Consider the following 16540-nt stretch of genomic DNA (forward strand, 5'->3'; position numbering starts at 1 on the left):
TGCTGTATACAAAGCTGCTTAATGTAACATTATAACAGCTGATAAAAGAGCTTTTAGTTGATTGATCACCTGCCTTTTGTTTAAATAATTTTGCATACTACGAATGCATCAAAATTCTGCCTTTTTGTGACATTGAAGAATAATAAGCCAAATTACCTCTTAAAAAGTGGAAGTTATCACTCACTACCTGATGGAAAGGGCACCTTCAATTTCTTCTTCTTCCTTTTTTTGGCCTGTTACAAACAAAACTTCAGTTGCAGCCCTGCCAATTAAAATTGCCCTGATTATTTCTCTAAACTTTCAGGCATTTGATCTACAGATTAAACCAATTCACTACCTGTTATAAGTCTTTGATGCAGTTTTGCAAAACGGAAAATACAGAACCCATTCTGGTCCTAACAGCGCATACATGTCTACTCAGAAGTATGCCCCACTGAGTTAAAATGAGGTCAGTCCCAGGTAAGTGTGTACAGGATTACCCCTTGATTTCTTATTTATGAGAAACTGCAATCCAGTAGCAATGGGAATAAGAAAGGAAAACCTCCAATGTCAAGCCAAAGACAATGTGCAGGTAGCAGCAACAAAGCATTAAGCACTTGATGAACCTGGAGATAACAGAACTTCTATTATTGTTGTTGTTTTTCTTATTATAAAAAAACAGGCTCTGCTGGAAGGATCAGATCATAAGAATGATAAATGGGACCCCATCTGATTCTTAACAGTGTTGATGAGATATAGGACCACTGCTGAAGGTTTAACGGTATAGGTAAGAGCTTAGATTACCGAGAAATGAGGCAAGGTTCAAACAAAAGATGATTCATTTGTCACATATGCATCAGGTCAGTGGTTTTGTGTTTTCAGCCTTTAGGCTAAGAGATGGCATCAAGTAGCATTTAATTTTAGTTCTTCAGCTTTTTTTGATCCCTTCAGTGGGAAGACTTGAGCAATAAATAACGTCAGTTTTTGACAACCACTGAATATCAGTGAACTTCAGAGGCTTGTAGCAGATAAGCCTCCTGACAAGCATTTGGAAACCTAGTAGAACATCAGTGTACTCTTGGCAAGTATAACTGCTTTCATTCAGAATGAAAGAAGAAGCCCATACTGGTTTTCTTGAAGCCTTCTAACCATGAACACATAGAAGCTGTGGCCCATAGTTGCTTCACATTTACAGCAGGGGTAGCCCCCAAAGGTAGCCAACATCTTAAGATGTTTTGGACTACAACTCCCATCAACTCATTATGGCCAATGGTCGGGGTGATGGGAGTTGTAGCCCATAACATCTGGAGGGCAGCACATTGGCTGCCCTGATATATACAGTGGTACCTCAGGTTACATACGCTTCAGGTTACAGACTCCGCTAACCCAGAAATAGTACCTTGGGTTAAGAACTTTGCTTCAGGATGAGAACAGAAATTGTGCTCCGGCAGCGCAATGGCAGCAGGAGGCCCCATTAGCTAAAGAGGTTCTTCAGGTTAAGAACAGTTTCAGGTTAAGTACGGACCTCCAGAACGAAGTACTTAACCTGAGGTACCACTGTACTGTGCTTCTGCCTTCCCCCTGGATGTGATTGGCAAGTGTTCCAAAGTTTAGGACATCCTTCTTCTGCACCTAGTCTTCTGTGGAACCACCAGCGTTTTCCTTCCTGCCTGCCAGCAAGGCAGCACAGCTCCGCCCCTTCCCGACCCAGAAACTCCAGCGGGTGCAGAATGCCGCAGCGAGACTCCTTACGGGGTCTTCGCTGCGAGATCACATTCACCCGGTGCTATACCAGCTGCACTGGCTCCCGGTGGAGTACAGGATCAGGTTTAAGGTGCTGGTTTTAACCTTTAAAGCCCTATACGGCCTAGGACCCTTGTACCTACGGGACCGCCTCTCCTGGTATGCCCCACAGAGGAACTTACGGTCTTCAAATAAAAACATCTTGAAGGTCCCAGGCCACAGAGAGGTTAGGCTGGCCTCAACTAGAGCCAGGGCTTTTTTGGCTGCGGCTTCAACCTGGTAGAACGCTCTGTCACAAGAGACAAGGGCCCTGCAGGACTTGACATCTTTCCGCAGGGCCTGCAAGACAGAGCTGTTCCACCAGGCCTTTGGCCAGGGCGCAGCCTGACTCCCTCCTTTGGCAATCTTTACAAAACTTTAGTTTATGGTTGTCATCAATTTTGATTTTAATTAATTTTTATAATGTTTTTATAATGTTGCACTGTTTTAGTGTTGTTAGCCGCCCTGAGCCCGGCTTCGGCTGGGGAGGGCGAGATATAAATAAAATTTATTATTGTTATTATTTTATTATTCCCCCGACAGCTCGGAGTAGGTTTGGGAGTTGCGGGCAGGTGGGTGGGCACCGAACGTCACTCCCCTCAGTGATGACACCTGGGGAGGACCGCCCCCTTCCTCCGCCCCTGATCCCAATGCCCATCTGACTGGAGACTTGAGGCCCTGGAGAGAACAGGGAAATAAAATGCAGGCAAAGGAGAGAAGCTTCCTAACCCTTTTTTTGCAGGCACTCAAAACTCTGCATCGAACAGAATCTGCACTCTGGGGGGACACAGCTGGCGCCAAACAGCAACACAATGCTGACTGGATGCAATATTAGGTCGCTTGGAAACAAGGCGCTTGTCTGGTGTATCATTCTCCTGGAAGCAGAGTGGAACATATTTTCCTGGTTAAGGCAGGGAAGGCCTACAAGACGCAGCCCTAACCATTCTCAGGACTGAAAGAAAAAGGCACCACCATCTTTGTTTGCCACACACAAATGGCTTAAAATAAATGTTTGCTATTTTGCTGAACTAGTTTTTTAATTAACTAGGGAGCTTCATAGGCTTCATTGTGTAGATGTGAAGGAGACTCTGTAATTAATTTATTACGAGAGTCAACAATAAATTGAATATGCGAGTTGCTTCTTGCCCCCTTGTTATGAAGCGAGAGTGATCCCCTTTGGTGCATGCGTTGCTGATTAATTAACAAACAATATTGCCTAATTAATGTAGTGCACATTAATGCATGTTCAGAGTTAACAAGGGACACGTTGGTTTTTTTGGTGTGTTTTTGTTTGCCTTTGCAGCATTAATAGTTCTCTTCCTCCGCCCATTCTGCCGTAAGCACCACACATTGAAAGGGGTTTATTTCCCCTTGGTAGCACCAAGAAAGCTCTTCAGTTCTTAAATGGTTGGTTTTCACTTCCACTCAGAGCTCATTGCATATCCCCCAAAACTCTTAGCTTGTGTACACATTACTGTTTACTCCGGCTCTAGTGTGCTCCCACCACTGGTGTCGAGGCTGAGTGCACATGACATGAGCCACATTCCATATGTATCTGGCCGTTTTTGCTATTTGTTGTGTTTTCCTATCAAAGCAGCTTTCATCTGATTTGAAAAATTAAGCCATGGTTAAGCTGAGGTGTGTACATTTGAAACCACCCTTGCGCATGTACACAAAGAGTTGAACTGTACACGTGTACAGGTAATGTTCAACAAATGTCTAGTTTGTGTACCTGTGCACACTCTTTCACACCAACACTTGTACACACTGACACCTGTACAGTCAAACCTCGGCTCGCAAATGCCTCCATTTTGGAATGTTTCGGCTCACGAATGCCAAAAACCCACAAGTAACTGCTCCAGTTTTCAAATGATTTTCAGAAGCTGAATGGCTTCCAGGGAATTTTTTCTTCTTTTTTCTCCATTGACTTCGTTGACCACACTTTGATCCTTGCTTGTCAAACTTTTTGGAAGTTGAATGGTCTTCAAAAAGGATTACGTTTGACAACCAAGGTTTGACTGTACTTGGGTAAAGGCAGTTTGTACCTATGTCTTGTGTAACCTGTGAACAAGCATTACTGTATTTTTCGCTCTATAGGACACACTTTTCCCCCTCCAAACATGAAGGGGAAATGTGTGTGCATCCTATGGAGCGAATGAAGGCTTCAGGAAGCTATCCGCACGCCTTCGGAGCGCAGCGGGAACTCCTGCCACGCTCCGCAGGCTTGTGGATAGCTGCCTGCAACCCAAAGCCCGGGGAGCGCAGCACTGCACACCCCGGGCTTCGGGAAGCTATCCGCCAGGCTGCGGAGCCCAGCAGGAGTTCCCGCTAGCTGTCTTGGCTTCTTTGCTCTTTGGGGCTGGGGGGGGGAAATAATTTTTTTTCTCCCCCCCTAAAAACTAGGTGCATCCTATGGTCCGGTGCGCCCTATGGAGCGAAAAATACGGTATATTACACTGCAATGTAACACACCATCATAGTGGAACCATAAGATCAGGCTTCCTTTTTCATAAAGTTATGAAAAAGGGACTGATATCAATAGTTCAATCTATCTGGAGCTCACCTGATGAATCACACCAAACTTTGTTTTCGTTTCAGGTCTGAAGGAAAGCATAGAAACAGCACGTACTATGTCAGCTTGACTTGGGAGAAGCATGTTTGTGTTGTGAAAACTTCACATGTGAACTGCAATTGCTGCATGAAACGTCAAATACGTTAATTGCTTTTGTTCTCATTTCCTTTCCCATCTCTTCAAGACACCCTGGTGCCATCCAACCCTTTCATCTTTCACTGCCGCCTGCCATGAATACGTTTATCTTCAGTTGTGTAACAGATGAATGGGAGTCAATGAACCTTCTCACACATTGGCTCCTTGCTAAGGTTCCAAATTATCTGATTGGCTCCCTGAGTCTGTGTTAAGTGTTGCCACTCCTGTACTCCAGGTGAGCTCTCTAAACTGGGAGCATCAGAACCCAAGGGCAGGGGAGGCGGAACCCTTCACAAGTTTAAACAGGCAGCAGAATGAAACACGAAGCCACGCCAGCTATGATATCACCATGCCTCACCTTTTATGGCCTCCCCTATGCCTGTGTGGCTGAGTTAACACAGGAAGAAGGTGTGGCCATGTTTATACACAGTGAATGTTCTGTAGAACTATGGAGGGAAACCAAGTCTATAACTATGAAAGTTGGCTCAACCACTGCTTGCCATTGATATATACCTGGAGTGGAGAACCTGGTGACGTAGGACTCCAACTCCCATCAGCCCCAATCAGCATTGCTTTTGTCAGGCATGATGGGAATTGTAGTCCAGCAGCATCTGGGGGGTTGCAGGTTCCCCACCCCGATGCATATGAATAGGTGTCCACAGAGTGGTTTGTGTTTTCCTTACTCATTTTAATCCTATAGCACACATTTTCTAGAATGTAATATTCAGAAGAAAACTACAAACGAATAGCCAGGAAGCTCCCGAAAGATGGATACAAAGCAACACACCTGTAGTCTGTTATATCAAAACTGTACCAGCATTTATAGAAGAATTTTCAAAATTGATCATTGATATGACCTATCAGCTTTGTTTGAAACCTAGCTAAATATGGACCTGAATGCTGGACTATTACTTATTAAATTTGTATACCACCCTTCATCCGAAGATCACAGAGCGGCTCGCAACTTATATGCTAACCTTTCTTCTCTTCTGCTCAAACACCGCAGGCCTGATAAGTGAATCTTGCTTGTTCCAGCATTAAGTCTTAAGGGCTTTGACCAAACCCGTTTCAGCAAATTGTTTAGGCGTGAACTTCATTTGCAGCAAGTCATCAGTGGGTCATGTCGACACCAAGACACCCTCAAAAGATATCTATATTCTTTTTTTTAATTACCTCACAACTTTATGATGACAGCACCCTTTAATCTGTCTCGGAGTAGTCCAATTGGCTGTATGACTCAGCGGAGCTCATGCCGTCAAGGTAAGAGCCAGAGTGACACCCACTTAGGCTTTGCACATAGTTTTCCTGTAGTGCAGCTTTCACATTTTAAAACCACGCTGATGGGATTCTTGAATGCCGGGGTGGGAGGGACGTGCATGAGGCCTCCAGCCACTCTCCTGGCTATTGCTATTGTTCCCTATATGTGCAGGTTCCCAGGGCTGCTGTGCCCTACAGCTATAGGTGTGTAACAATTAGCCATGCATTGCCACTGTGTTCTGTATGGGACTAGCTCCTGACTTCTCACACCCTCCTTCCCTCCTAGCAAATGGAGCTGGGCAAAGGAGTGTGGGATGGTTCCCTTTTGGGACAAAATATGATACCATTGCAAACTTATATACAGTGATACTTTGGGTTACAGACGCTTTAGGTTACAGACTCCGCTAACCCAGAAATAGTACCTCGGGTTAAGAACTTTGTTTCAGGGTGAGAACAGAAATCATGCTCCGGCGGCGCAGCAGCAGCGGGAGGCCCCATTAGCTAAAGTGGTGCTTCAGGTTAAGAACAGTTTCAGGTTAAGAACGGACCTCTGGAACGAATTAAGTTCTTAACCCAAGGTACCACTGTACAGGGCTGGCCCTACTATTAGGCAGAGGGAAGCAGCTGCCTGAGGTGGCAGTTGCTGAGGAAGGGCAGCCCCCAGCTATTCCCCTTGAGCTGCCCCACTCCCCACCATTCTGCTCTGTTGCCACTTAGCCTGCCCTGCCTCTGCCACCAATCTGTCCTGCTGTTTCAGGTGCAATAGAGTTTACTATTACTAACAATCAGTCCAGGTGGTTTCTGTACGTGGAATGGGAAGGGTACGCCATCTTTGCCTTCACGTCTGGCAGCTAAATGTTTTGGCTTCCACATCACACACCCAGAAAACCAGGGGTGTTTTTTTGGGGGGGTGGCGTGTTACAGAGCAATCTAGTGCTAACAACCCTCTTTGCCTATGTTGAGAGAACAATTTCTTCAGCAGTGTCTCTAGGCCATGCACAGCACTCTGCAGATCAGTTTAAGTCAGAAGTCGGGGAAAGCACTGTCAAAGATCTGTCTCATCACAGCTCTCTTCTTGGATTTGCCATGGTTCCTTTATATGGAAGAAGTAATTGGCCAATAAAGAAAGTGTGTATATGAAAATAGGAAGGGGGCTTAGGAATTACTACCATGCATGAATTGTAATGTGCAGATGTGTGGATTTTGCAACATTCCAATAATTTGAAAAAAATAAATAAACAAAAGAAGAGAAAACGGAAGCTTGCCTTGACACACTGGGTTGACTATGGTTCTAATGAAACCTATACAAAGTGTGATGATATGCATTTTTTCATTCTACCTCAAAAATAGATTTGCATCTTTCTGAAAATTTGCATCTTTGGTGAAGTTGTGTTGAAATAATGTTAGCTTTTTTATGGTCTCAGACAGCAAGCTGCTTCTTAAGAATGCCCATGATTAAAATTTCAGGTCCACCTGTATTTTTAAATTTCGTTCTTCTACTTTAAATGCGGTACCTAAGGCAGCTAATGCTATTAAAAACCCCAATACCCATTGACCATAAATACAAAAATTAAAAGCCAAATGTTCCTTTTGACTGACTATTCAGTGCTTCCAGCTGAACGAATCATGCTGTTTTAAAGCTCGTGCTTTTCAAAATAACCTTAATGGTGAGACAGATCCTGAAAGCCTTTTTGGTGAGTAATCCTTACTTTCCTGACCATCCCCATGGAAACAAATGGAAGTTTCCACATGAACAAATGTTTCATAAAGCCATCCCACCACTTACCTTTTGTTTTGTTTTGGGGTTGTTGTTTTTTTGCTTGTTTTGTTCTCCTTTCTGCTCACTCTTGTTATTGCAACTTTATTACTGGCGTGATTCAGATGAGCTTTTAAAATGCATTGGTTTCACAATAGGGTTATAGCAATGGGAAGCCGTATTGGGCTCAGACATGCTCCCTCAATTATAGCCAGTTTTGTTTTGTTTTTCCCCCTAAAAAAATGTTTAGGGGCACTCTTTTTCCTACTCCTATTGAAATACTGCCCCTCAGTGAGGCCAAATTTCAAATTTAGATCCACAAAATGTTTCGGGGTGTGCATACCACTGCGTTCCCCCATAAAAAAGCACTGATTATAGCCCTGTTTCAAAGAAAGGCTTATCCTTCCAGTCTATCAGGTGGGGTGGGGCCTTGCTAAGCCCCCTGCAAAACACCATCTTGTGGAGTGCTCTGCAAGACCCATGTGGGCGAAAAAGGTCACATGGTATCATTACGTCAGGTGACTAACCGGTGGGTGGATCCGCCCACCTGCTAAATTCACCCCACGAGGGGTGGGGGAGATTACAGTTTGGCTCACTGGCTGGATATAATTCACTACAGCACTGGGTTGTCAAGGGTTGTGTTCTTCTTTTTATAGCAGTACCAAATTGGTCTGGAGAAGGAAAGCTGGAACGGTGTAACCCGATTATTTCATATTGAAGCAGTTACCAGAACCTGACGGTTGCTTCTGAACACATTTCTGAATTCTGAAATGCGAATTGAAATATGAATTGAGATGCACATCTCCAGGTGACTCTAGCTTCTAAGACCCCCTCAAAGACTGTTTGCTTTATTAGCATGGTTTCAGAAGCCCTGGAGTTTATTTTGGCTTTCATGCTCAAACAAACCAATTAACCCAAATCAAGCTCTCCCCAAACCACCGGGTTTGGCTTGGTTTTAGACCCAACCACAAACTGTTTTTTTCATATTCGCATGAAATCACTAAGCTATTATGCTGGGCTGGATGCTGTTAACTGTTTCACAGCAAAACATAGCTATGGCCATAATTGGGGACTCAATACATGTGATCACAGGAACATAAGAGGCGCCTGTTGGATCAAGGCCAATGGCCCCTCTACTCACGCATCCTGTTCTCACAGTGGCCATTCTGTGGGAATCCCACAAGCAGAACCTGAGGACTCTGCCTGCCTGCAATTTCCAGCAACTGGTATTCAGAAGCATTACTGCCTTTGAGCTACGCCCCTTTTCCCGAGTCACCTGGAGTTGGACACAGACAAAACTGTGGTAACGATGCCTGGCAGGACCTACCATTTGTTTCAAGAGGATGATACGACGGCAGAATGCTTCCAATGAAAGTAAGCTGGCAACACCAAACATTAGCAGCCCTGTGTTCTTGCTGCTGCTGCTGCTGCTGCTGACCTTGAAAGTGAGGAAGCCAGGTTGATCTATACTCAGTGTCACCCGCAAAACACTCTCTGAGTGTTCTGTGCTGGAGATGAAATGCAGTTTATGCTGCTGTTATTATCACTGCACTACCACAACCCACAATTTATTATGGAGGTGAACCATGTGGCATCCCTGCACAATTCAAATCCCCAAGCATCTATTTGCACATACCATATGCACATTGGTATCACCATTCCTTTGTATAGCAGAGAGAGGAAGAGCTGCCCTTGGTCTACAGTGGTGGCAACCCTCTCCACGAACAAACTCTCAGAGCGTTAGGAGAGTGACAGGGTTGCTGCTTCCCGGTAACTTCTAAATTTCATTTCCCTTTTACTTTGTAAACAGCCTTTCAATATTACTATATGCACAAGGTGGTTTACAAGTTGAAGAAACAATGAAATATATGGCAAAGATCACAGAACTCTTTCCTAGGCTGCTTTAGTAACATCTGAATCCACTTTGCATGCAGATCAGTGTGATAAGCAAGGATGCTGCTGTCCTATCTCCCACCATGGTTGGTGCTGTCGTGTTCTGCACGATCCACTCTTACTATGCAGGTATCGGATTTCACTGCATTGCCAGTGTCATGAGGTAGCAATACCCACACTGTTCTAGTAATTTAAAAATCAGCTCTCAGATACAGTATGGGAATATTGGACTGGTTTCTGTGGAATGTGTGTCACATAAAAAGTCCAGACTACCTTGGAAGGTGCTGGACTCTCATTGGAGGTTTTTAGACAGAGGTTGGCTGGCCATCTGTCAGGCATTCTTTAGCTGTGATTCCTGCAATGCAGGGGTTGGACTAGATCACCCTTGGGGTCCCTTCCAACCCTTCAATTCTATGATCCTATGGAAACCAGTGAAGCATTTTATAAATACTTGCATGTGCAAGTAATCATAACAGATGTTGAACCACTGAATAATAATATCACAATCCCTGTTTTGTAGATTATTTGTGATGACAAATGTGGTGACAAACTGTCAATATGGAATTTATAAATGGTGCCAAAAATCCCTCGATCCAAACAAAGCAATGAGAAATGAGACTCTGGATTCTGCTCAGAAATGAGTTGGCCAAACCCTGATGCAATCCGTTCTGTAAGATCTTTGCGAAATCTTGGGATTCTCACCCTTTTTGCATTATTCTCAAACAAGGAGGCAAGCGTTTGACTTCATTCTGTGCCCAGACGTCGATTGTCCCATAGACTGCTTGAGTCATAAAGGGCTCATCTCTGCACGATGTCAGGCAGGTCACAACACACTGGAAAGAGGTTTACATAAATGAATCTAAAGGAACTCACAGGAAAATGTGTAAAAAGGAAATGCTCTGTCAGCCTGAGGCAAAAAGGAGGCTTCACCATGGCTAGAGGAAGAATATCAATTTACTGCCTTACTCCGGCAAACTGTACATTAAGCCTTAAGGTGATATATAATGATTACAGTCACATGCACACCATACATTTAAAGTACATGGCTTCCACCAAAGAACCCTGGGAACTACAGTTTACCTTGACGCCATTCCCAGCGCCTTTAGCAAACTACAGTTCCCAGGATTCTTTGGGGGAAGCCAAAGTGACGTTTGGACTTGTTTGTCAGTTTCTTAAACTTCAAACAGCAGTTGTTGGGAGGCCCAATCAGGATCAGGACCACAGTGCAAGGGAGAGGGTTTTAGTCCTTTAACCCCAAGCTATGGACCTAGTGAAAATACCCTCACACCAAGCTGCTATTTTTTATTTGGAGGAAAGTTGCCTTGGGTACAAATGGCATCTTTCTTCCCCAAAAGCAGCTCCAGGGTGTTTGTGACCTGTAAGCCACATTCCGTAACCAATAAGCCTTTGCCCGGCAGCACTGTGGCTCATAGATTGCAGCAAAATACTGGGCAAGGTTTCGCCCAGTGTTTGCTCTGTGTGATGGGCTCATGGGAAAAAGCTGTTCCATGAGCCCTTGCTGAAGAGGGGAGGGGAAAACCTAGATAAGGCTGCTTCCCCTGGATCACACAGCCATTTTGCTTTGATTGCTTCCTGATCCTGCCACAGCTGTTATTTAAACGGTTAAAAAAATAAAGACACAAGGGCAAATTCTGTGTTCAATATGTAATTTGTCTCTGAGGATTTACAAAATTAGAATTGAGGAAGCTCCCAGAAACGAGAGTGAGTTACACAGCATCTGACGGTCCCACATTTTGATGGGGCACAATACTGAATTTGGACTTGACACCAATATTCTGAAGTTATGTTCCATGTTTATGTTAATCTATTTTTATTTTTAGTGCTATGATGCTTTTTCACCTAGTTTTAAAAATACAGGGGAAATGAAGTGAAATATTTTTTGCAACGGTAATTGATCACAGGTTTGTTTAATTTACTCGGGAAAGGCTGGAAACAACAGACTCTGTTGGGGAATATGTGGTCTTCAAGTCGCAATTGTTTCCAGCTTTTGGAATGAAATAATTTTTAAAAAACCACTTACAGTAATCAATTACATTGAAGTGCTGTTGCAAGAATATTTTCAAATGCAGCCGGAAAAGTGATTTAGCGCAATTTGTAAAGTTTTGATAAAAAATGTAAAAGCTGCTCAGAAGGTCATCTTATATGCATTGCCCCTCCCCTGTCCACATGGTTACGCCAAACCACCTAATGGTTTGAATGGAGTGGAATGTACACAGACATGTGGAAAGTCAGTTTAAATTTCACATGTAGCTTGCAAGAGAAGAGCAATGCCTAGTAAAAGTCACTGCTAGGAATGGAAAGACCTGCCCATTTCAGTTCTTTCCATTTCTGGCTTTCCTACTCTTCTTCACATTTTTGCAGTGATTTGTGGTTTTTTATTTTAAAAAATCTTCCTGAAAATTCACCAGCATTTTAATGTGAATTTCTCCTGACGAACACATTTCTATATGCAGTTTTGTATATAAAATCTACATATCTCCGCAAGTACTTTTCCCTGATAAAATGTGATTTTTGTACGTCCTTTCCACGAATACCTTATTTTTTGTGCACACTTTCCTCTAACATATATGCATTTTTTGCAAACATTGTTTGGGGTGAGAACCGCATCACCAAATGAACAAGGTCACTGCCAGGGCCAGACCTGAAGCCAGGTTGAAATGGGTCCAAATACTCCTACAGTGGTGCCCCGCAAGACAAATGTCTCACAAGACGGAAAACCCGCTAGACGAAAGGGTTTTCCATTTTGGAGGCGCTTTGCAAAACGAATTTCCCTATGGGCTTGCTTCGCAAGACGAAAATGTCTTGCAAGTTCCTGCGGGGTTTTTTCCCTCCCCCCCCTTTTTCTAAGCCGCTAAGCCGCTTATCAGCTGATCCGATAAGCCGATAAGCCGCTAAAAGCCGCTAAAAGCCGTTAATAGCGCTAATCCGCTAAGCCGTCAATGGGCTTGCTTCGCAAGACGAAAAAACCGCTAGACGAAGAGACTCACGGAACGGATTCTTTCCGTCTTGCAAGGCACCACTGTATACTTTCAGTAGCTGCTCACATGAAGGAGTTTCAGCAGGTTCAGCCTTTCTCATCTAGGCCTCACAAGCTGCACAAGCTCCTTTATTCAACAGGATGGTTAAAGACACTGGTGCCTCTTATCCTCTCTCCATGAATACAAACACAGTCACCATAAGCATGGGTAGATGGTACCTGCTCTAGCATTGGGGAGGGAAATGGCTTAGTCTGCAGACACCCCTCTTTTTATGAGATAGGCAGGAAAGGGGAAATCCTTGGCTAGTATTAGCCATTAAAAAACCCCAAACAGTTTTGTATTCCCTACTTGCCCATGTGCTAGGAAGTTTCAGTGGCTGCTTTTTACTGGCCCCTTCTGCTGTTTTTTCTAGTATGTGTTGAGCCCACAGGGAAGGAGGCAAGCACCCAGACAGATTGAGAGCTTCTAAAGCTTTATCACTTCTTCCAAACTTTGATCCCCACCCGCAATGCTGCTCCTTGCCAGGCATATGCAAAGCTTTCTTCTTCCCTTGGCTACATTGGAAACTGGCAAAAGGTTTCCCTCCGGCTGCCACCCAAGCAGGGATGATGTGTTCAGTTGCTGCAACCCAGCAAAAAACCCCACCAATGCTAATTTAAGCAAGCATTTTCTCGCCAATTGCGGAAGCATCATTTGCTATTAAGCTGAACTGACGCCTAGAGAAAAGGTCACATCTCCTATTCAAAAAAGGATGCTTGCAACGATATTTGATGGCTGTATTTTGTTATTATGGCACTATGTGTATTCCCCACACTATAGAATTATATCTACGTCAGCATAAGGTCTTGCTTAATGTTCTAATGTTTTCATCCAGCTTAGATTTTCTTGTTAAAAGTGTTACCTCAATTCTTCTAAGACTCAGTGAACATGCTCATATCCAAGTGGCACAGTAAAGATGGTTTTCCTCATGTTGGAACCTTTAAAGGAACAAAGGCCTGTATTCTAATTTTGTCACTGTCTCTTAGGCTAACTTACCTCATAGACATCTTGTGAGGATAAAATGGGGAGGGGAAGAACCGTATATGGCATCTTGAGCTCCTTGGAAGGACAGATGAGGAGGATATTGTTGCTGTGTGGCTGATTCCTGCCTATTTGACTGTGTGCTCTGGTCATTACAGCACTTCCTAGTGACAACTTCCACCGTGGAGCAGCAAAGTGGAAACAAAGGCGGACCCCCCCCCCAAAAAAAAAGGCCCGAGGAACATATATAGGGAAGAAGGCATGTATGGCACAGGCTTGGCACTTTCTGTTTATTCCTAGAAGTTGTTATCTGCTCCTTCAGAAGAGGAGTTAGAGCTCAGATAGGAGGACTTGGAGCAGCTCTTGTCTTTGGGAAGAAGGCCAAGGCCCGGAATGTATCAGGGCCGCAGCGTTTTTTGGCGTTCCAACCTGTCATCGACTGCTTTTGCCTATGGAAGATATCAGCATTCCATGGGAAGCACATCAACACCCTCGCTTGTGCCAGATAAGGTCCTCTGACATTTTCTGCCTGATAGAGCCACAGCTACTATGGCTGAAAAGTTCAAAAGGGTTGGGTTTTTTTTTTTTTAAGGGCTCAATCCTCTTACCATCCTCAGTGATAACATGCAGACCAGCCTGTTTTTCTCAGTCAAAATGGTCAACTGCCCCTTGTGGTAAATCACAACTTTATTTATTACTTACTTGCATTCACAAACCACCCCCAGGATCCCAGAACAAATATGATAAAATGACAGGAGTTAAAGCATAATGAAAATGACATCAAACCAATAAAAAGAATTTAGCATCTGTGTCACAGTGCCTGTGTGCCAACAGCTATATCCCAAGTTGTTGCCTGAAAACCATCTGTGGGAGGGACAGGCTTATTTTCAGAGGGAGGGAGTTCCACAAACAAGGGACCATTATAAAGGTGTAAAAGGCGAGATTGCAGGGACAGTGACTATTTATGGCCTTGTTGCATGGGTGGGATTACCCCCCCAGTAGTGGGTATCTCCCCCCCCCCCATTTTAATATATGTATGTGTCTTTTTTTGTTTTTGCTTAAAATATTGTAAGTCGCTTTGATTTGCTGTAGCGAAAAAGTGACTTGTAGATTTAATAAATAATAACAATATTAATTCATATTCCTGTATTCTTGTGATCACATTTCCTAAGTTAAAATATTATGAATCCAGACCTTTGAGGTTTCAAGTACAGTCGTACCTTGGTTGACAAATGACTTGCGAATCGAACATTTCGGCTCCCAAACGCTGCAAATCCGGAAGTGAGTGTTCTGGTTTACGAGCGTTCTTTTGGAATCCGAACATCTGGCGCAGCTTCTGCGGCTTCTGATTGACTGAAGGAGCTTCCTGCAGCCAATCGGAAGCTGCGCCTTGGTTTCCGAATGTTTTGGAAGTCAAACGGACTTCCAGAACCGCTTCCATTTGGTTTCCAAGCTACAACTGAAGTTATTAACAAATACAGTGGTACCTGGGTTACATACGCTTCAGGTTACAGACTCCGCTAACCCAGAAATAGTACCTCGGGTTAAGAACTTTGCTTCAGGATGAGAACAGAAATCATGCTCCAGCAGCGCGGCAGCAGCAGGAGGCCCCATTAGCTAAAGTGGTGCTTCAGGTGCTTCAGGTTAAGAAAGTTTCAGGTTAAGAACGGACGTCCGGAACGAATTAAGTACTTAACCCGAGGTACCACTGTATGACGTTCTTCATATGTGCACACCCTCCTATGGAAATGGATGGGAGATTTATAGAAGGAATGTTTGGGAGATTCCACCTGATCGGACTGTGGATTTTTGAGTCATATTGTAAACAAATGTGTTATGGCCAAATCTATTTAGCGATAAAGTGCACTGGAGCAGCACTCTAAGCAATATTGGTGTGTGTGTGTGTGTGTGTGTGTGTGTGTGTGTGTGTTTAATAAGATTTATTTCAGTCAAACCACAGCCACAAACTTGACAGATGCAAGATGAGATTCTGGACCAGCAGAACTTAGAAACGAGTGTGTTTAGGACCAGGTTCACAAGCGCAACGGGATATGACTCATGTTGAATAAGGCATAGAAACAAAACAAAGCACAGATGATTAATAGTGCTGAGAGGCATGTGGGATATTATTGGTAAGAAGAAGGAAACAAATGGTTACTGGAAGAACTTGGAACAATTGTGCCCTGTTTGGGGTTCAGCAACAGGAGCCAATGGAGTTTCCTCACCCTGTTACACGAGGGAGAGGCAAACATCTGACAGCACACAGGGCTTGCTCAGCGTGGCAGTTGGCTGCAGCTCCTGTAGACCACACAGGCTACGGCAGAGAATAGACAACCCAGTTAGCAAGACAGGGAAGCAGAATGGGTCCAAAGCCAGATAGCGGATGTCTGGTAGATAGTGATACACAGATGTTGTAAAAACAAGGCGGAGCTTAAGGCTTAATTCCCACGTGGAAGCAGCTCCCCTAGGGCTTCTTTCAGAGAAGTGCTAATAGGGGAGCCACGTGGGAAGGCAGGAATCAGACAGGATGAAACATGTAAGCTTAAGGAACCAGGTCAGGTGGTGTGGCTGTGGTGTTTGCACTGTCTTCCCATGGGAACCCAAAGCTCTCTGGTGGCTTCCCCTTCCAGACATTGATTAAGTAGCATAAGAAGAAGTCGCACTTAAGCAGCTTCCCACATTGCTCCTGGAAAGCATGAATCAGGCCTTAGTCAATCCTCCATTTGTTGAAGCGCTATGTGTACTCCTTAGTGAGGCCTGGCCACTACCTCTTCTCCTAGCGGTCAGAATCACCCACATGCTGTAGAGTCAGGGTGCACACTTAGTTTGGACAAGTCATAGGAGGATGGAGAGCAGGGTTGCACATGCTTGCCCCATGATATGCATTCACCAGCCTGCCCCTGCAATCTGGGTCCCCACATCCAGCAACTTGCCCCACTGCAAATATGGCCTATGTCCATAGTTAATGTTGTGGGGAGAGCCAATGTGGGATGGTGAGAGAGTGTGCCTGACCCCTCAGTTGCTTATCTTCACATGTTTGTGAACTCCTGACTAAGACTTATCAATCTGCTAGTTGGGTTTGTCATCTCCTAGCTATTATGGCTGGCAACAACCATTGAGAAAATGTTTTGATGAATGGAGGGGACA

At 44.2% G+C, this 16540-nt stretch overlaps 2 long non-coding RNA genes across 2 annotated transcripts in view; both read left to right on the top strand.

Annotated features, from left to right (window-relative positions):
- The window catches only part of LOC307211039, an 83568-nt gene extending 82630 nt beyond the window's left edge, over positions 1-938 (top strand). Inside the window, exon 3 of the long non-coding RNA XR_013836258.1 lies at positions 662-938. This is a non-coding gene — a long non-coding RNA (uncharacterized lncRNA). The remainder of the gene's footprint in view (positions 1-661) is intronic.
- Positions 939-9368: 8430 nt separating this feature from the next.
- On the top strand, positions 9369-13606 carry LOC307211042. Its single transcript, XR_013836261.1, has 2 exons — positions 9369-9503; positions 13552-13606. It is a non-coding gene; the product is annotated as an uncharacterized lncRNA (long non-coding RNA).
- The last annotated feature ends 2934 nt before the right edge of the window (positions 13607-16540 follow it).

This window comes from Podarcis cretensis (genome assembly GCF_951804945.1).
Source record: "Podarcis cretensis genome assembly, chromosome: 2".
In the NCBI taxonomy this organism is placed as follows: domain Eukaryota; kingdom Metazoa; phylum Chordata; class Lepidosauria; order Squamata; family Lacertidae; genus Podarcis; species Podarcis cretensis.